This window comes from Balaenoptera ricei, chromosome X, assembly GCF_028023285.1.
Source record: "Balaenoptera ricei isolate mBalRic1 chromosome X, mBalRic1.hap2, whole genome shotgun sequence".
NCBI lineage: Eukaryota > Metazoa > Chordata > Mammalia > Artiodactyla > Balaenopteridae > Balaenoptera > Balaenoptera ricei.
In genome coordinates this window covers 6,980,788-6,992,860 of record NC_082660.1, presented here as the reverse complement: position 1 = coordinate 6,992,860, position 12,073 = coordinate 6,980,788, and positions in this window count along the sequence as shown.

Genomic DNA, 12,073 nt, shown 5'->3' with positions numbered 1-12,073 from the left:
AAATGCCTGGGGACAGCCCCCCACTCAAAGTGGGTAGGGGCCATCTAAAGGACTCAGCAAAATTAAATGTATCTTGATAGGAGCAGATGCCGGTGAGCAAAGGAAGAACCGAGCTGACAGGAGCTGTATGTCTTTCCTATGTGACAAAGTTTTCTTATAGTTTTCTAAACGTTTTCAAAGACAACCTCACCCATTGTCGTAGCAACCTATGTTGTGACTGGGGAGATACAATTGCCATCATACTCATTGTACAGGGGAGGAAAGTTGAATCTCACAGAGGTTAGTGGCTGTATCAGTTTCCTCTTGCTGCTGTAACAAATTACCACACACTTAGTGGCTTAAGAAAAACTTATTATCTGACCATTCTGGAGGCCAGAAGTCCCACATGGGTCTCACTGGGCTAATTAATACTGAGTTGTTGGCAGGACTGATTCTTTCCAGAGGCTCCAGGGGAGAATCTGTTTCCTTGCCTTTCGCAGTGTCTAGAGCCCAAATTCCTCGGCATGTGACCTCCTTCTGGTCCTGTCCTTCTCACAATCCCCAGCTGCTCTTCCGCTGCCCCGCCCCCTTCCAATTTCAAAGATCCTGGTGATTAGATTAGGCTAAACTGTCTAATCCAGTCTAAACTCTCCATTGCAAGATTCTAAATTTAGCCACATCTGCAAAGTCCCTTTTGCCACAGAAGGTGGCATTTTCACAGGTTTCAGGGCATTCAAGTGTAGACACCCTTAGAGGACCATATTCTGCTTTCCAGAGTGGCCCAACTCCTCTGATTCCAAAGCCGATGGCCTTCCTAACACAAACCACGTTGCCTCTCCATCCGTGAATAATTTCACAGCCCACCCACCCAGCAACAACCAGAACAGCAACAGAAAAGGCTGCTGCACATGATGGGTAAGAGTTCTGATTTCCCCCAAATAATACGTGGCTGTTACAGTTACAAAATAGCAGGAGATTATAATTTTCAAAAGGCCGTTCCTCCACCCTCTCTCTTTTGGTAACCATATTTCATTATAAGACATTATGTGTTTTTTTTCCCCTCCCTTTGTTTCCACTTCTGCATTTAGTGTTTAAAACTCGCAGTGGAGAACAAGCCTGGGAGAGAAGATGATTTTATAAATAGTTGCCGCACAAAAATCATCTCCCACGTAGTCAAGCTCAACACCACATTGACAAAGAAAATCCAGCAGGTTCAAGAAAAGCACAGGTGAAACTACATGGAGGTGGAACATTTGCATTTTTCTCCGGTGCCTTTGTCAGAAGGCCTCTTTGATGTTGTTTTTACGAAATGAACAGCCACCCGATAAGATCGTACATATATACGTCATGTGCACAGACAACCCAGCCATCACCTCCTCCTTAGCCACCTAAGAGAAGTGAAAATGTAGGTTCACACAAAAACCTCTACACGCGTAGGTTGGTTTATAGTTGCCAAAGCCTGGAAACAACCCAGATGTCCTTCGGCAGGGGAAGGGATAAGCTCACTGCGGTATATGCATGTGTTGGAGCACTAATGCACCCCAGAAAGGAACAGCTTTAGCCTGTGCCACAACGTGGATGAATCTCAGCTGTAAACTGAGACGTGAGAGAAGCCAGACTCAAAGGGCGACATTCTCTAGGATTCCATTTATCCGGTGTTCTGGAAAATGCAAAACCACTGGGACCGAAAACAGATCATTGGTTGCCAGCATTGGGCATCGGGAAAGAGGTGGACGACAGAGGCCCACGGGGATGCTTTGGGGGGGTGACCCAGCGGTTTTGTATCTTGATTTGGGTGCCGTCACATGACTGTAAGTGTTGGTCAGAATTCGTAGAACTGTATTCTAAAAGGGTGGACTTTATGTAAATGACACCTCAGTAAACTTGACTTCAAAAAAAAAAAAGAAAAGAAAACCCAGCAGATTCAAGGAACGCACCATAAAACTCAAAGGAATTTGAACACAGGGCTTTTCTCTAGTACCTGTGTAAGAAACGTTTTTTGTTTGCTGTTATTTTCACTAGATCGAGGACATTTACTAAGATCAGATATATGTCATCTGTGATTCTTAAAATGTCTGTCAGGGAGAGAGGGAGGGAAAGAACATCTTAATATATTTTTGAGATAGTAATGGGAATCGGTCACATTTCTAGAAATAACTGTTTTGGATCAAACCCTCCCCAGTCACAGAAGCCCACAGTGGTACACTGCCGTCTAGTCGCTCGGGTATGGGGCTGACTTGTGCAGTCAGTGGGTTTCTAAGGCATGGTCTGAGCCGTGGCTAAGAGCACAGAAGTGCTCTTCTAGCTTTCTGTATTTTTATGGAAAGAGGACAAAGATAGACGTGATGGCCACTAAATAAATGATTCTAAACAAATGATCACAACTACTAAATACATGATTTCTAGCTTAAATATGATTCTTGTTTTAAGATATATTAATGTCTGTTGAAACATTATAGGCAAAGAAACGTAAATAAAAACTTGAGCGTGTCCAAAACCCCATAAGCCCGGTCTAATCATGAGAAAAACAGGAGACAAACCCAAATTGAAGGACATTCTATAAAATACGTGACCAGCATTCCTCAAAACTGTCAAGGTCGTCAAAAATAAGGAAGGATGGCGACCCTGTCACATCCCAGAGGCACGTAAGGAGACAACTAAACTCTGTCCTGGGGCAGAAAAGAACATTAGTGGAGAGATTGGGGAAATCCAAATATAGTCTGGACTCTAGTTCATAGTATTGGACCAAGGTTGACTTGTTAGTTGTGAGAAAAGCATGAATATGGGGAAATTGGATGAGGGGGTAGACGGAGCTCTCAGCCTTAAGTCTGTGTCACTCTACAAGTACTCTAAAATTGTTAAAGTTTGCTTCAACAAATCAGAATGCTCTATTTCAGTTGACTTGACAGATGACTATTTTTAAATATAAAACACTTCTACTTGTACACACAGACACAATCCCATTTTGAAGAAACGGAAAATGAAAGGACTTGAGGATAGTACTGGCCTCTGGGGAAGAGACAGGAACAACATTTTATATAAAAATTTCAAGCCATACAGACAGAGGATATATACATGCGTGTAGTTCATGTATATTTAAAGGCAAGTGAAAATTAATAGGAGGCAGGAGACTCTACTTCTCCCACTTTCCCTGCACCTACTTGGTTCCTGCCCTGCCTGCACCCCAGCCTGTGCTGTTCCCTAAATTTTCCCAGCTTGCTCCTGCCCCTGTACCCACTGTTTCTTTGGCCAACCGTTCCTCTTCCTGTTACCCCAGGCCCCCTCACTGCACTAAGGGCTCTGTCAGGATGTGGGACCCCCGCCCCCCATCAATCTGTCTTTCATGAGCCAACACGCTGATGTTTATTTGTTTTCGTTGGCTTTTCTACCAACTAGGATAAGAGCTCTGTGGAGGAGAGGAAGATTAGGACAGAGGGATAAGAAAGGAAGGCAGGTGTCATGGTCTTTTGTTGTCTCAACTTCGCATATCACACTGTTGGCAGTTATTCAATCAGACACTGTGTCTATTTGCTAGGGCTGTTGTAACAAAGTACCATATACCGGGTGGCTTAAAACAATACAAATTTACTTTTTCACAGTCCTGGAGGCCAGAAGTCCAAAATCAAGGTATTGAGAGGAACATGTTCCCATGGAAGGCTCTAGGGGAAAACGCTTCCTCGTCTGTTCCGGTTATTGGTGGAATCTGACAATCCTTAGTGTTCGTTAGCTTGGAGCTGCATCATTCCAATCTCTGCCTCCATCTTCACATGGCTGTGTGTGTGTGTGTGTGTGTGTGTGTGTGTGTGTGTGTGTGTCTAAACTTCCCTGGATTTAGGACCTACCCCAAGAACCTGTATTTAGGACCTACCTTAATCCATTATGACCTCATCTTAATTTGATTCTACCTGCAAAGACCCTATGTCCAGATAAGATCACTTTCACAGGTACCAGGGGTTGGGATTTTAACATATCTTTTTTGGATGGGACACAATTTAACCCACTGCTAACACTATCATAGGTATTGCTGTAGAGGTATTTTGTAAATGTGATTAAGACCCATCATCATTTGACTTTGAATGAGGGAGATTACGCCGGATAATCTGGGTGGGTCTCATGCGGTCAGGTAAAAGGCCTGCTGCGCTGGGCTGAGGTTTCTATGAAAAAGAAGAAGTTTCTTTTGGGGACGGCAGTTTCCGTCAGTTCCCAAGGACATTCCAGCCTGCCCTTCCTAACTGCAGGCCCTACAGATGTCAGCCTTGCCTACCCCTCCCACACAATGGCATAAGCCAATCTTGGCAGCAAATCTCCTAGCATGTGTCTTCTACCGGTTCTGTTTCTCTGGCTGAACCGCAACTGCTACATCCAGATTGAAGAACTGCGTTGAGTTTATCAGACATATATATACACATAGAATCACAAAGCAGAATATCTTTTTTATTTGCTACAGTAAATTGCATGAAAATGTTTACGCTATGCCTTGAATATAATCCAAAATACTGCGGATGAAAACACTAAGTCATTTATAAAGAGAACTAGAAATAATCCTCAAAGCTAAAACGCGAAAGCGCTGGGGAAATGACTTTTCAAACGCTGTAACGTATTTCTGAGCCACTAGGTTCAGATCTCATATAACCTTATACCTTAAAGATCAAATTATCATCTTGGTTCTGCCTCAACAATATTTCAGGGTTTTCCTGCAGCCGCCCCAGGATATGAATGCCCACTGGGACTGGTTGGCAATAGTGGCCAGGAACTAGAGGTTTTCCAAAGAAGAAAGTTGATGAGACCCCAAGAGAGGGGCAAAAAGGAGGAGGGTGAGTTAGGGGTTTCAAGCAGTCTGAAATCAAGGGAAGGCCAGACCAAGAAATCACATGCTGTGTGATTCCATTTATATGGTGGATCAATCTGCGAGGGCTGCCATAATAAAGCACCACAGACTGAGTGACTCCAACTGCAGACATCTACTGTCCCCCGGTCCTGGAGGCTGCAGTCTGAGATCCAGGCATGGGCAGGGCTGGTTCCTCCTGAGGTGAGGCCTCTCTCCTGGGCATGTGGACGGCCGTCTCCTCCCTGTGTCCTCATGTGGTCATCCCTCTGTGTGTGTCTGTGTCCTGATCGCCTCTTCTTACAGAGGACACCAGTCCTATGGGATCAGGGCCCACCCTAGTGACCTCACTGTACCTTCATCCCCTCTTTAAAGACCTCATCTCCAAATCTGGTTACATTCTGAGATACTAGGAATTAAAGATTTCAACATGTGAATTTTGAGGGATGCAATCCAGCCTGCAACATATGGAATGTCCAGAACAGGCAAATCCATAGAGACAGAAAGCAGATTAGTGGCTGCCAGGGGCTGGGGGACTGCGGGGCATGGAGTGACTGCTAAGGGGCACAGAGTCTTTTTTTTTTTTTTTTTTTAAATTGGAGTACAGTTTATTTACAATGTTGTGCTAGCTTCAGGTATACAAGCATAGTGATTCTTTTTTTTTTTTTTTTCAGAGTTTCCTTTTGAAGTGAGGAAAATGTTCTGGGACTAGACAGCGATGGCACAACCCTATGAGTATATGAAAAACCACTGAATTGCACACTTTGAAAGGATGAATTTAATGGTACATGAATGATAGCTCAATAAAGTTGTAATAAACAAACAAAAAACCCAAGGGTACAAAGAGGAAGGGAATTAAAAGTGGCATCACGTATAAAGGATTTGAGGAGAATATAGAGGTTTTCTTTTCACGACTTGCCCTTACTGTGTTTTTGGACAAAGACTTATTACCCCCAGCCCCTCTAGGATACATGACAATAAGTCAGATGACTGGGCCTCCCTGGTGGCGCAGTGGTTGAGAATCTACGTGCCAATGCAGGGGACACGGGTTCGAGCTCTGCCCCAGGAAGATCCCACATGCCACAGAGCAACTAAGCCCGTGCGCCACAACTACTGAGCCTGCGTGCCGCAACTACTGAGCCCACGTGCCTAGAGCCAGTGCTCCGCAACAAGAGAAGCCGCCACAATGAGAAGCCCACGCACCGCAGCGAAGAGTAGCCCCCCTCGCCGCAACTAGAGAAAGCCCGTGCGCAACAACGAAGACCCAACACAGCCAAAAATAAAAATAAATAATTGATTAATTAATTTTTAAGAAAAAGAAAGAAAGAAAGAAAGAAAAGAATCCTCCTGCCAATGCAGGGGACATGGGTTCGAGCCCTGGTTTGGGAAGATCCCACATGCTGCGGAGCAACTTTGCCCATGCGTCACAACTACTGAAGCCCACGCACCTAAAGCCCATGCTCTGCAACCAAGGAAGTCACCGCGCTGAGAAGCCCATGCACCGCAACGAAGAGTAGCCCCTGCTCACTGCAACTAGAGAAAGCCCGTGCTCAGCAACAAAGACCCAACGCAGCCAAAAATTAAAAATTAATTAATTAATTAAGAAAATGCCAAATGCTTTAAGGGAAAAAAAAAAATTAAAAAAAAAAAAAGAAAGAAATTAGAGGACTTCTGGTCCCTTTCAGTAGCGCCTACAACCTCTGCAAATGCGCCCCTAGATCAGCGCCACTTGAACGCCACTGAGCACTCACGTCACCTGGGACACCTTGTCACACTGCGGACTTGGGGTCCACTGGGCTGGGCTGGGGCCCAAGTCTCTGCATTTCTCACCAGCTTCCAGCTGGCGCTGATGCGGCAGGTCCACGGACCTCACTCCGAGTAGCAGGGACCCGGGTTTCTCCATCTCGGCACTCGGTTATCCTTTGGGGCCTGATCCTTCTTCGTCGGGGAAGTGCCCTCTACGCCGGAGGGTGTTGGGCAGCATGCCTGGTCTCCACCTACGTGACGTCAGTAGCACCCCTCCCTCCAAACTGTCTTCGTTCACTGACAAGTGTCCCTAGGCAGTGGGGGACAGAACTGCTCTAGTTGGAAACCCCTAGTCTAGAAAAAGCGTTTAAAAATGAGTAAGACACAGCTTTGACTTGGAGCGGGGTTGCTTATCCTTGGCAGGGCTGACATCTGGGGCCAGATCATCCTTTGGTGTAGGAGGACACCCCGAGCCTTGCAGGGTGTCTAATCGCACCCCTGGTCTCTACTCCCTAGATGCCAGTAATCCCTCCCCCTCCACCCAGCTGTAATGATCCAAACTGTCTCCAGGCCTTGCCCGACACCCCCGGGGCACCGTCGCCCCACTTAGCCACTGCCCTGGACGCGTGCTGGCCGTGGGACCTCCTTTGCTGTGTTACCCGGGCTCCCTATCTCCTTGTCCACCAGGGAAACTCTCTCTTTGCTTTGTGGATTCCAGGGGCCGTTTTGTCACATACATAGATACATAAAGTACATATTAAAAAATGTGTATGTGTGTATATACATACGTACCTGACCTTCTCATGAGACGGAGCTGCCCAGAGCACATGCATCACTGCCGCTCCTCCAGCTGGTCAGGCAGCCCTCCAGGGGTCTGTGTGGTCCTCCTCAGCCTCGGAGCTGGACCTGTCACTTCTCCCAGCTGCGCTGGCTGCTAGTGGGTTTATCCGGCGTTTTTCACTTTTCTTCTATGGGCAGCCCCAGGTGGGTGGGTGGTTGTGTGTGTGTGTGTGTGTGTGAGGCTGTGGGTGAGCCTCGGAGGCCTAACTTCCTGGTACATTTTAGTCCAGCTGCACCTCGGCAAGAATGACCCACGGAGGAGGCGGCTGCCTTTCCGACGAAAACCCCCAGAAGCTGGCAACGACATCAAGACCACGGGGGGCTCTGGGACTCGCCGCACACAGACCGCAGCACACTTGGGGGTGTAGGCGTCTCTTAGATTCCATCTTGCCTCTCACGTGTGCTTTGTCATTGTTTGGAAGTCAAATGAACCCCCCCAAAATTACGCGCAAATTGACTGCCAGAATGGCCAAACTGTCCACGGGCCGTCCGCTTAGTAAAAGCCGTGATAAGATTGGGCTTCTCTGAGTCGCTGTTCTGGAACGAGGCTGCGTCTGCCACGCTGACGTGTGACATCTGTCGTGGAGGGGACCTATGAGAATCGATGGCCTCTGCAGGATCTGGGGGGGCTCTGATCCTCCTTGAGACTAAGACCCTGTGCCCATAGGATGACTGGCCAGTAGCACTGTGTCCTGGGAATCTTCCTCCCTCCCACAAGGCCACCCCACGTGCAGTGCGGGGGACCCCAAAATCAACCCCGCTTTTCCTCACGACCCCCTCCATTCCCTCAGAGCAAGCCCAGCGTGCTTTGATGACATCATTCCAAAGTGGGTTCTTGGCAGTCCTGAGAGCAGGAGGGTGTCGTGGTCAAGAGCAGACCTGGAGACAGATAAACACGCACAGGTCCTGGCACCGCTCCTCAGAGCCACGTGGCCTTGAGCGAGTTACCAAACGTCTAGTCACTTCCTCTGGTTCTGGCCAGGTTGTTGCTGTCACAGGGATGCTCCGGCAGACGTCCAGGTGGCCAAGGTGTTGCTGGAGCCCTGTGCGTCCCGAGCACTCCCCGAGGGTCAGGCTGGGTAGACAGCGCGCCCCTGAGGGGCTGCCCATGCCGGGTGGGGCACTGCAGCCTGTCTGAACCAGGGCAGCTCTCCGAGGCTGCCCTCTCCAGCACCCCCAGGGGGGCACAACACAGGTACTGGGGTTCATCCACCCCTTCTGTGTTATTTGACTTGACCGGAGCCGAATCGGACTGTCACAGAGCAAAACAGAGCCCGGCAGCTGGGTCGACACCCAGGCCCTCCCTCCTGGCAGACACACCGTTTCCGATGGGATAAGGGCCCCTGGCGAAGGAAGGCTTCTTCAGCCAAGACTGGCGTTCCATAACTGCCCCCACACCGGCTGAGTGTTGGCCGAGGAGCATGTCCACCAAAGCGAAGGCACACGGTTCATGGCTTCAGGCAGGAGGGGTGCAGGGTGGGAGAGCAGGCGGGCACCGAGGCTCCGAGGACGCTCGTCTCTTCGCTCCTGAGCAGCCCGACTCCGCCCGCAGCTGAGGTGTAAAGCCACGGGTTCAGGGAGCGGGTACCGGGCTCGGCAAACGTACCTGCCCCGGGCCTGCTCGCACCTCCGGAGAGCCAACCGACTTACTCTTGGGGAGGGAACTGGCTACACAGTGGTGCCTCCAGGGGTGACCGCTGCTCTCCACAGCTTCCCTCCCCTCGCAGGAGGGAGGGAAATGCAGTGGGTGAGTGTGAGCCCTGTGAGGGACGGGGCCTCCAGGATAGGGCCCAGCGGACCTGGGCTGCGCTCAGAGGACTGAGGGAGCCTCCCTTCGGGGCTGGGGTGACGGCTCAGATGGTTTCCCAGCCTCCCTCCTCTCCTCTCTCTCTTTCTTCATTTGTCTCTCTTTCTCCCTTTGTCTCTCTTTCTCCTTTCCCTTCTTCTTCTTCTCTCTCTCTCTCTGACTCCACTAACACCTTTCAATTTTGGGTGTAAACTATTTTACACCAAAGGAGCCAGGTGCAGCACGGAGAGGCTCCGACGTGTCCACCTTCCCCGGGGCGCCCTCCAAAAGTGCAGAGGAGCCCCAGCAGCGGCCCCGTCCGCCCTCTGGGCTGGCCGCACGCTGGCCCCTGGGCCCGGCAGCAGGCTGACTTGACCCCCGGAGCGAGCCTGACCGCCGTGGTCCAGGACTCCAGCTTCAGCCCCCCACACGCTCGGCCCTGCTCAGACATCACCATGACGCTGGAAGGAGGTTATTCAGCTACTTTGTCCAAGAAACTGGAGGAGGAAATGTATTTCACAGGGAAGGGCAGCAAAGACTCCAGAAATAGTTCCAGGCCGAGAGCAGTGAGGCAGCCATGGGCTGGGGCTCCGGTAGGATGAGGGCGGCCAGCAGGGAATTCAGGGCCCGCGCCGGGGCTGAGTGGGGCACACTCGGAAGGAGGGGACGTGCTGTCTGGGCCCCACTGCCACTCTCCTGTCCTTCAGCCCCTCCCCTCTATGGGTGCCCTAGGTGTGCGGACAGCCAGGTGTGTGGGGAGAGCCGGAGGACAGCCCGGGGACCACCTGCATCGCACACCTCCCCATTCTCTGCCGTCCTGCTGGGGGCCCAGCGGAGGAGGGCTGGGGAGGGGTGCCAACCAAACATACACTGGGCCCCCAGCCCCAGAAAAACACTGAGCTCCGGGGAGCAGAGATCACTGGTTCAAAAGCAGGAGCTGAGGATTAGAAACAAGTGATGGAAAGAGGATGTTACAGTGAAAAGACCCAGGTGACATCTGTCTGTTTCATGCCATCTCTCACCCATTCACGGAAGACAGGATTTGGACAAAAAGAGGAAGAAGGGTGTGAAGGACTTCCAGGGCAGGGCCCCGATCAACCGCCTTGGCCAGGTTAGGTGGGAGTGTGTGCCTCACTGGGGTTACACATCTGGTGTGTATATACATCCATGTAGGCGTACATCTATGTATACATAGTACACATCAGACAGATATTATAGAATTAGCGGGACGAAGTACGCTCTGTGATCCGGGAGCCCTCCGCCAGGCAGGTCCTGGCCTCCAACACCACCCACTTCCCACCCCGCAAGCCACAGCAAGATTCCTCTGCCCGCAAAGGTGATGTTTAGTTTAGGCCACGTCGATGCCAAGGGCTTCATTCTGAACTGAGTTCTCATGAACTAGTTTCTACTTAAGCACACTCAGTAAAGCATTTTCCGGCTTATGAAGGGTCCAGGTTTAGTATTTTATACCAGACCACAGGGATAGCTGTGGATATCTGGCTTTGCTGGTGGATAGGCAGCCAGGAGATGGGGCAAGGCTTGCAGTGCCCCCCGAGTGCCAAGGTTTTCCCTTGTAAGTAGGGAGGGGACAGTAACAGTAACGGCAGTGATAACACGTTGTTACTTTCATCACTGGGCGGCTGTGAAAGTTGCATCAGCTATTACGGTTAAAATTAATTTAGCTCAAAAATATGCATGTGCTAATTTCCACTTGTCTCCTCTAAATTATGTATTTGTGTCAGAGTCTCTATACAGGTGGACAAGATAAGGGTTTTTTTCTCCTTCAGGAGATCTTTCTGCTACAACCTCAAAAAAAAATCATTTAGGTTTAAACACTTCAGATTCTTTTAACTGTCAGTTCAGTTGGCTTGAAAAAAAACACCTTTGCCAGAACCTATATGCAAATTTCACAGGTTGCATAAAAATGACAGGCACACAGTTGGATATAAAGTATATAAAATACTTCAGAAAGGAAACAACAATTGGATAAATTAATTTAAAAAGCAGGTAAAAAATCTGTCAGGATACATTTGTACTAAAATCATTGAAAACTGTAACTTGGATGAAAAGCACAACCCAACTTTCCTTTCAAATTGCATTAGTTATTACTTCTTACTGAATCTGGATGTTTTTAGGAATTTCTTCACTTAATACGATTGTGACTTCTTAAGCAACGAACTGTTCCTAGAATAGCAATTCAATGGGTCCTCTAGAAAAAATACACAAACTGAAACAAAAAACATTTTAGTAACGTAAATATAATTCTCTTCAAACAAACCTTGAGTGCACTTTATGGATCCACAGGGGGAAAAATGAAGCACTAAGACACAGTCCTACCTTCCAGAAGCTTCTACTCGAGTAGGAGACAAACTTAAAGTTGTGGGTGATACATGGTAGAAATGAGTGATTGTGTGCGTGCGTGTGAAGGTTCATTATCCCATAAGAATTTATCTCATTTCTTAATTCAGACTTTGCCTACTGGGCATTCTAAAAACTTGGAATTCTCTGTTCCTTTCTTTTTGAAATTGCCCTACTTATAATTTCATTCTGTGAAATGCAGAAATATTAAAATGAAATGAGGGCTTCCCTGGTGGCGCAGTGGTTGAGAATCCGCCTGCCAATGCAGGGGACACGGGTTCGAGCCCTGGTCTGGGAAGATCCCACATGCCGCGGAGCAACTGGGCCCGTGAGCCACAACTACTGAGCCTGCGCGTCTGGAGCTTGTGCTCCGCAACAAAAGAGGCCGTGACAGTGAGAGGCCCGCACACTGCGATGAAGAGTGGCTCCCCGCTTGCTACAACTGGAGAAAGCCCTTACACAGAAACGAAGACCCAACACAGCCAAAAATAAATAAATAAATAAATTAATTTAAAAAAAAAATAGAGTTGAGTAAATAA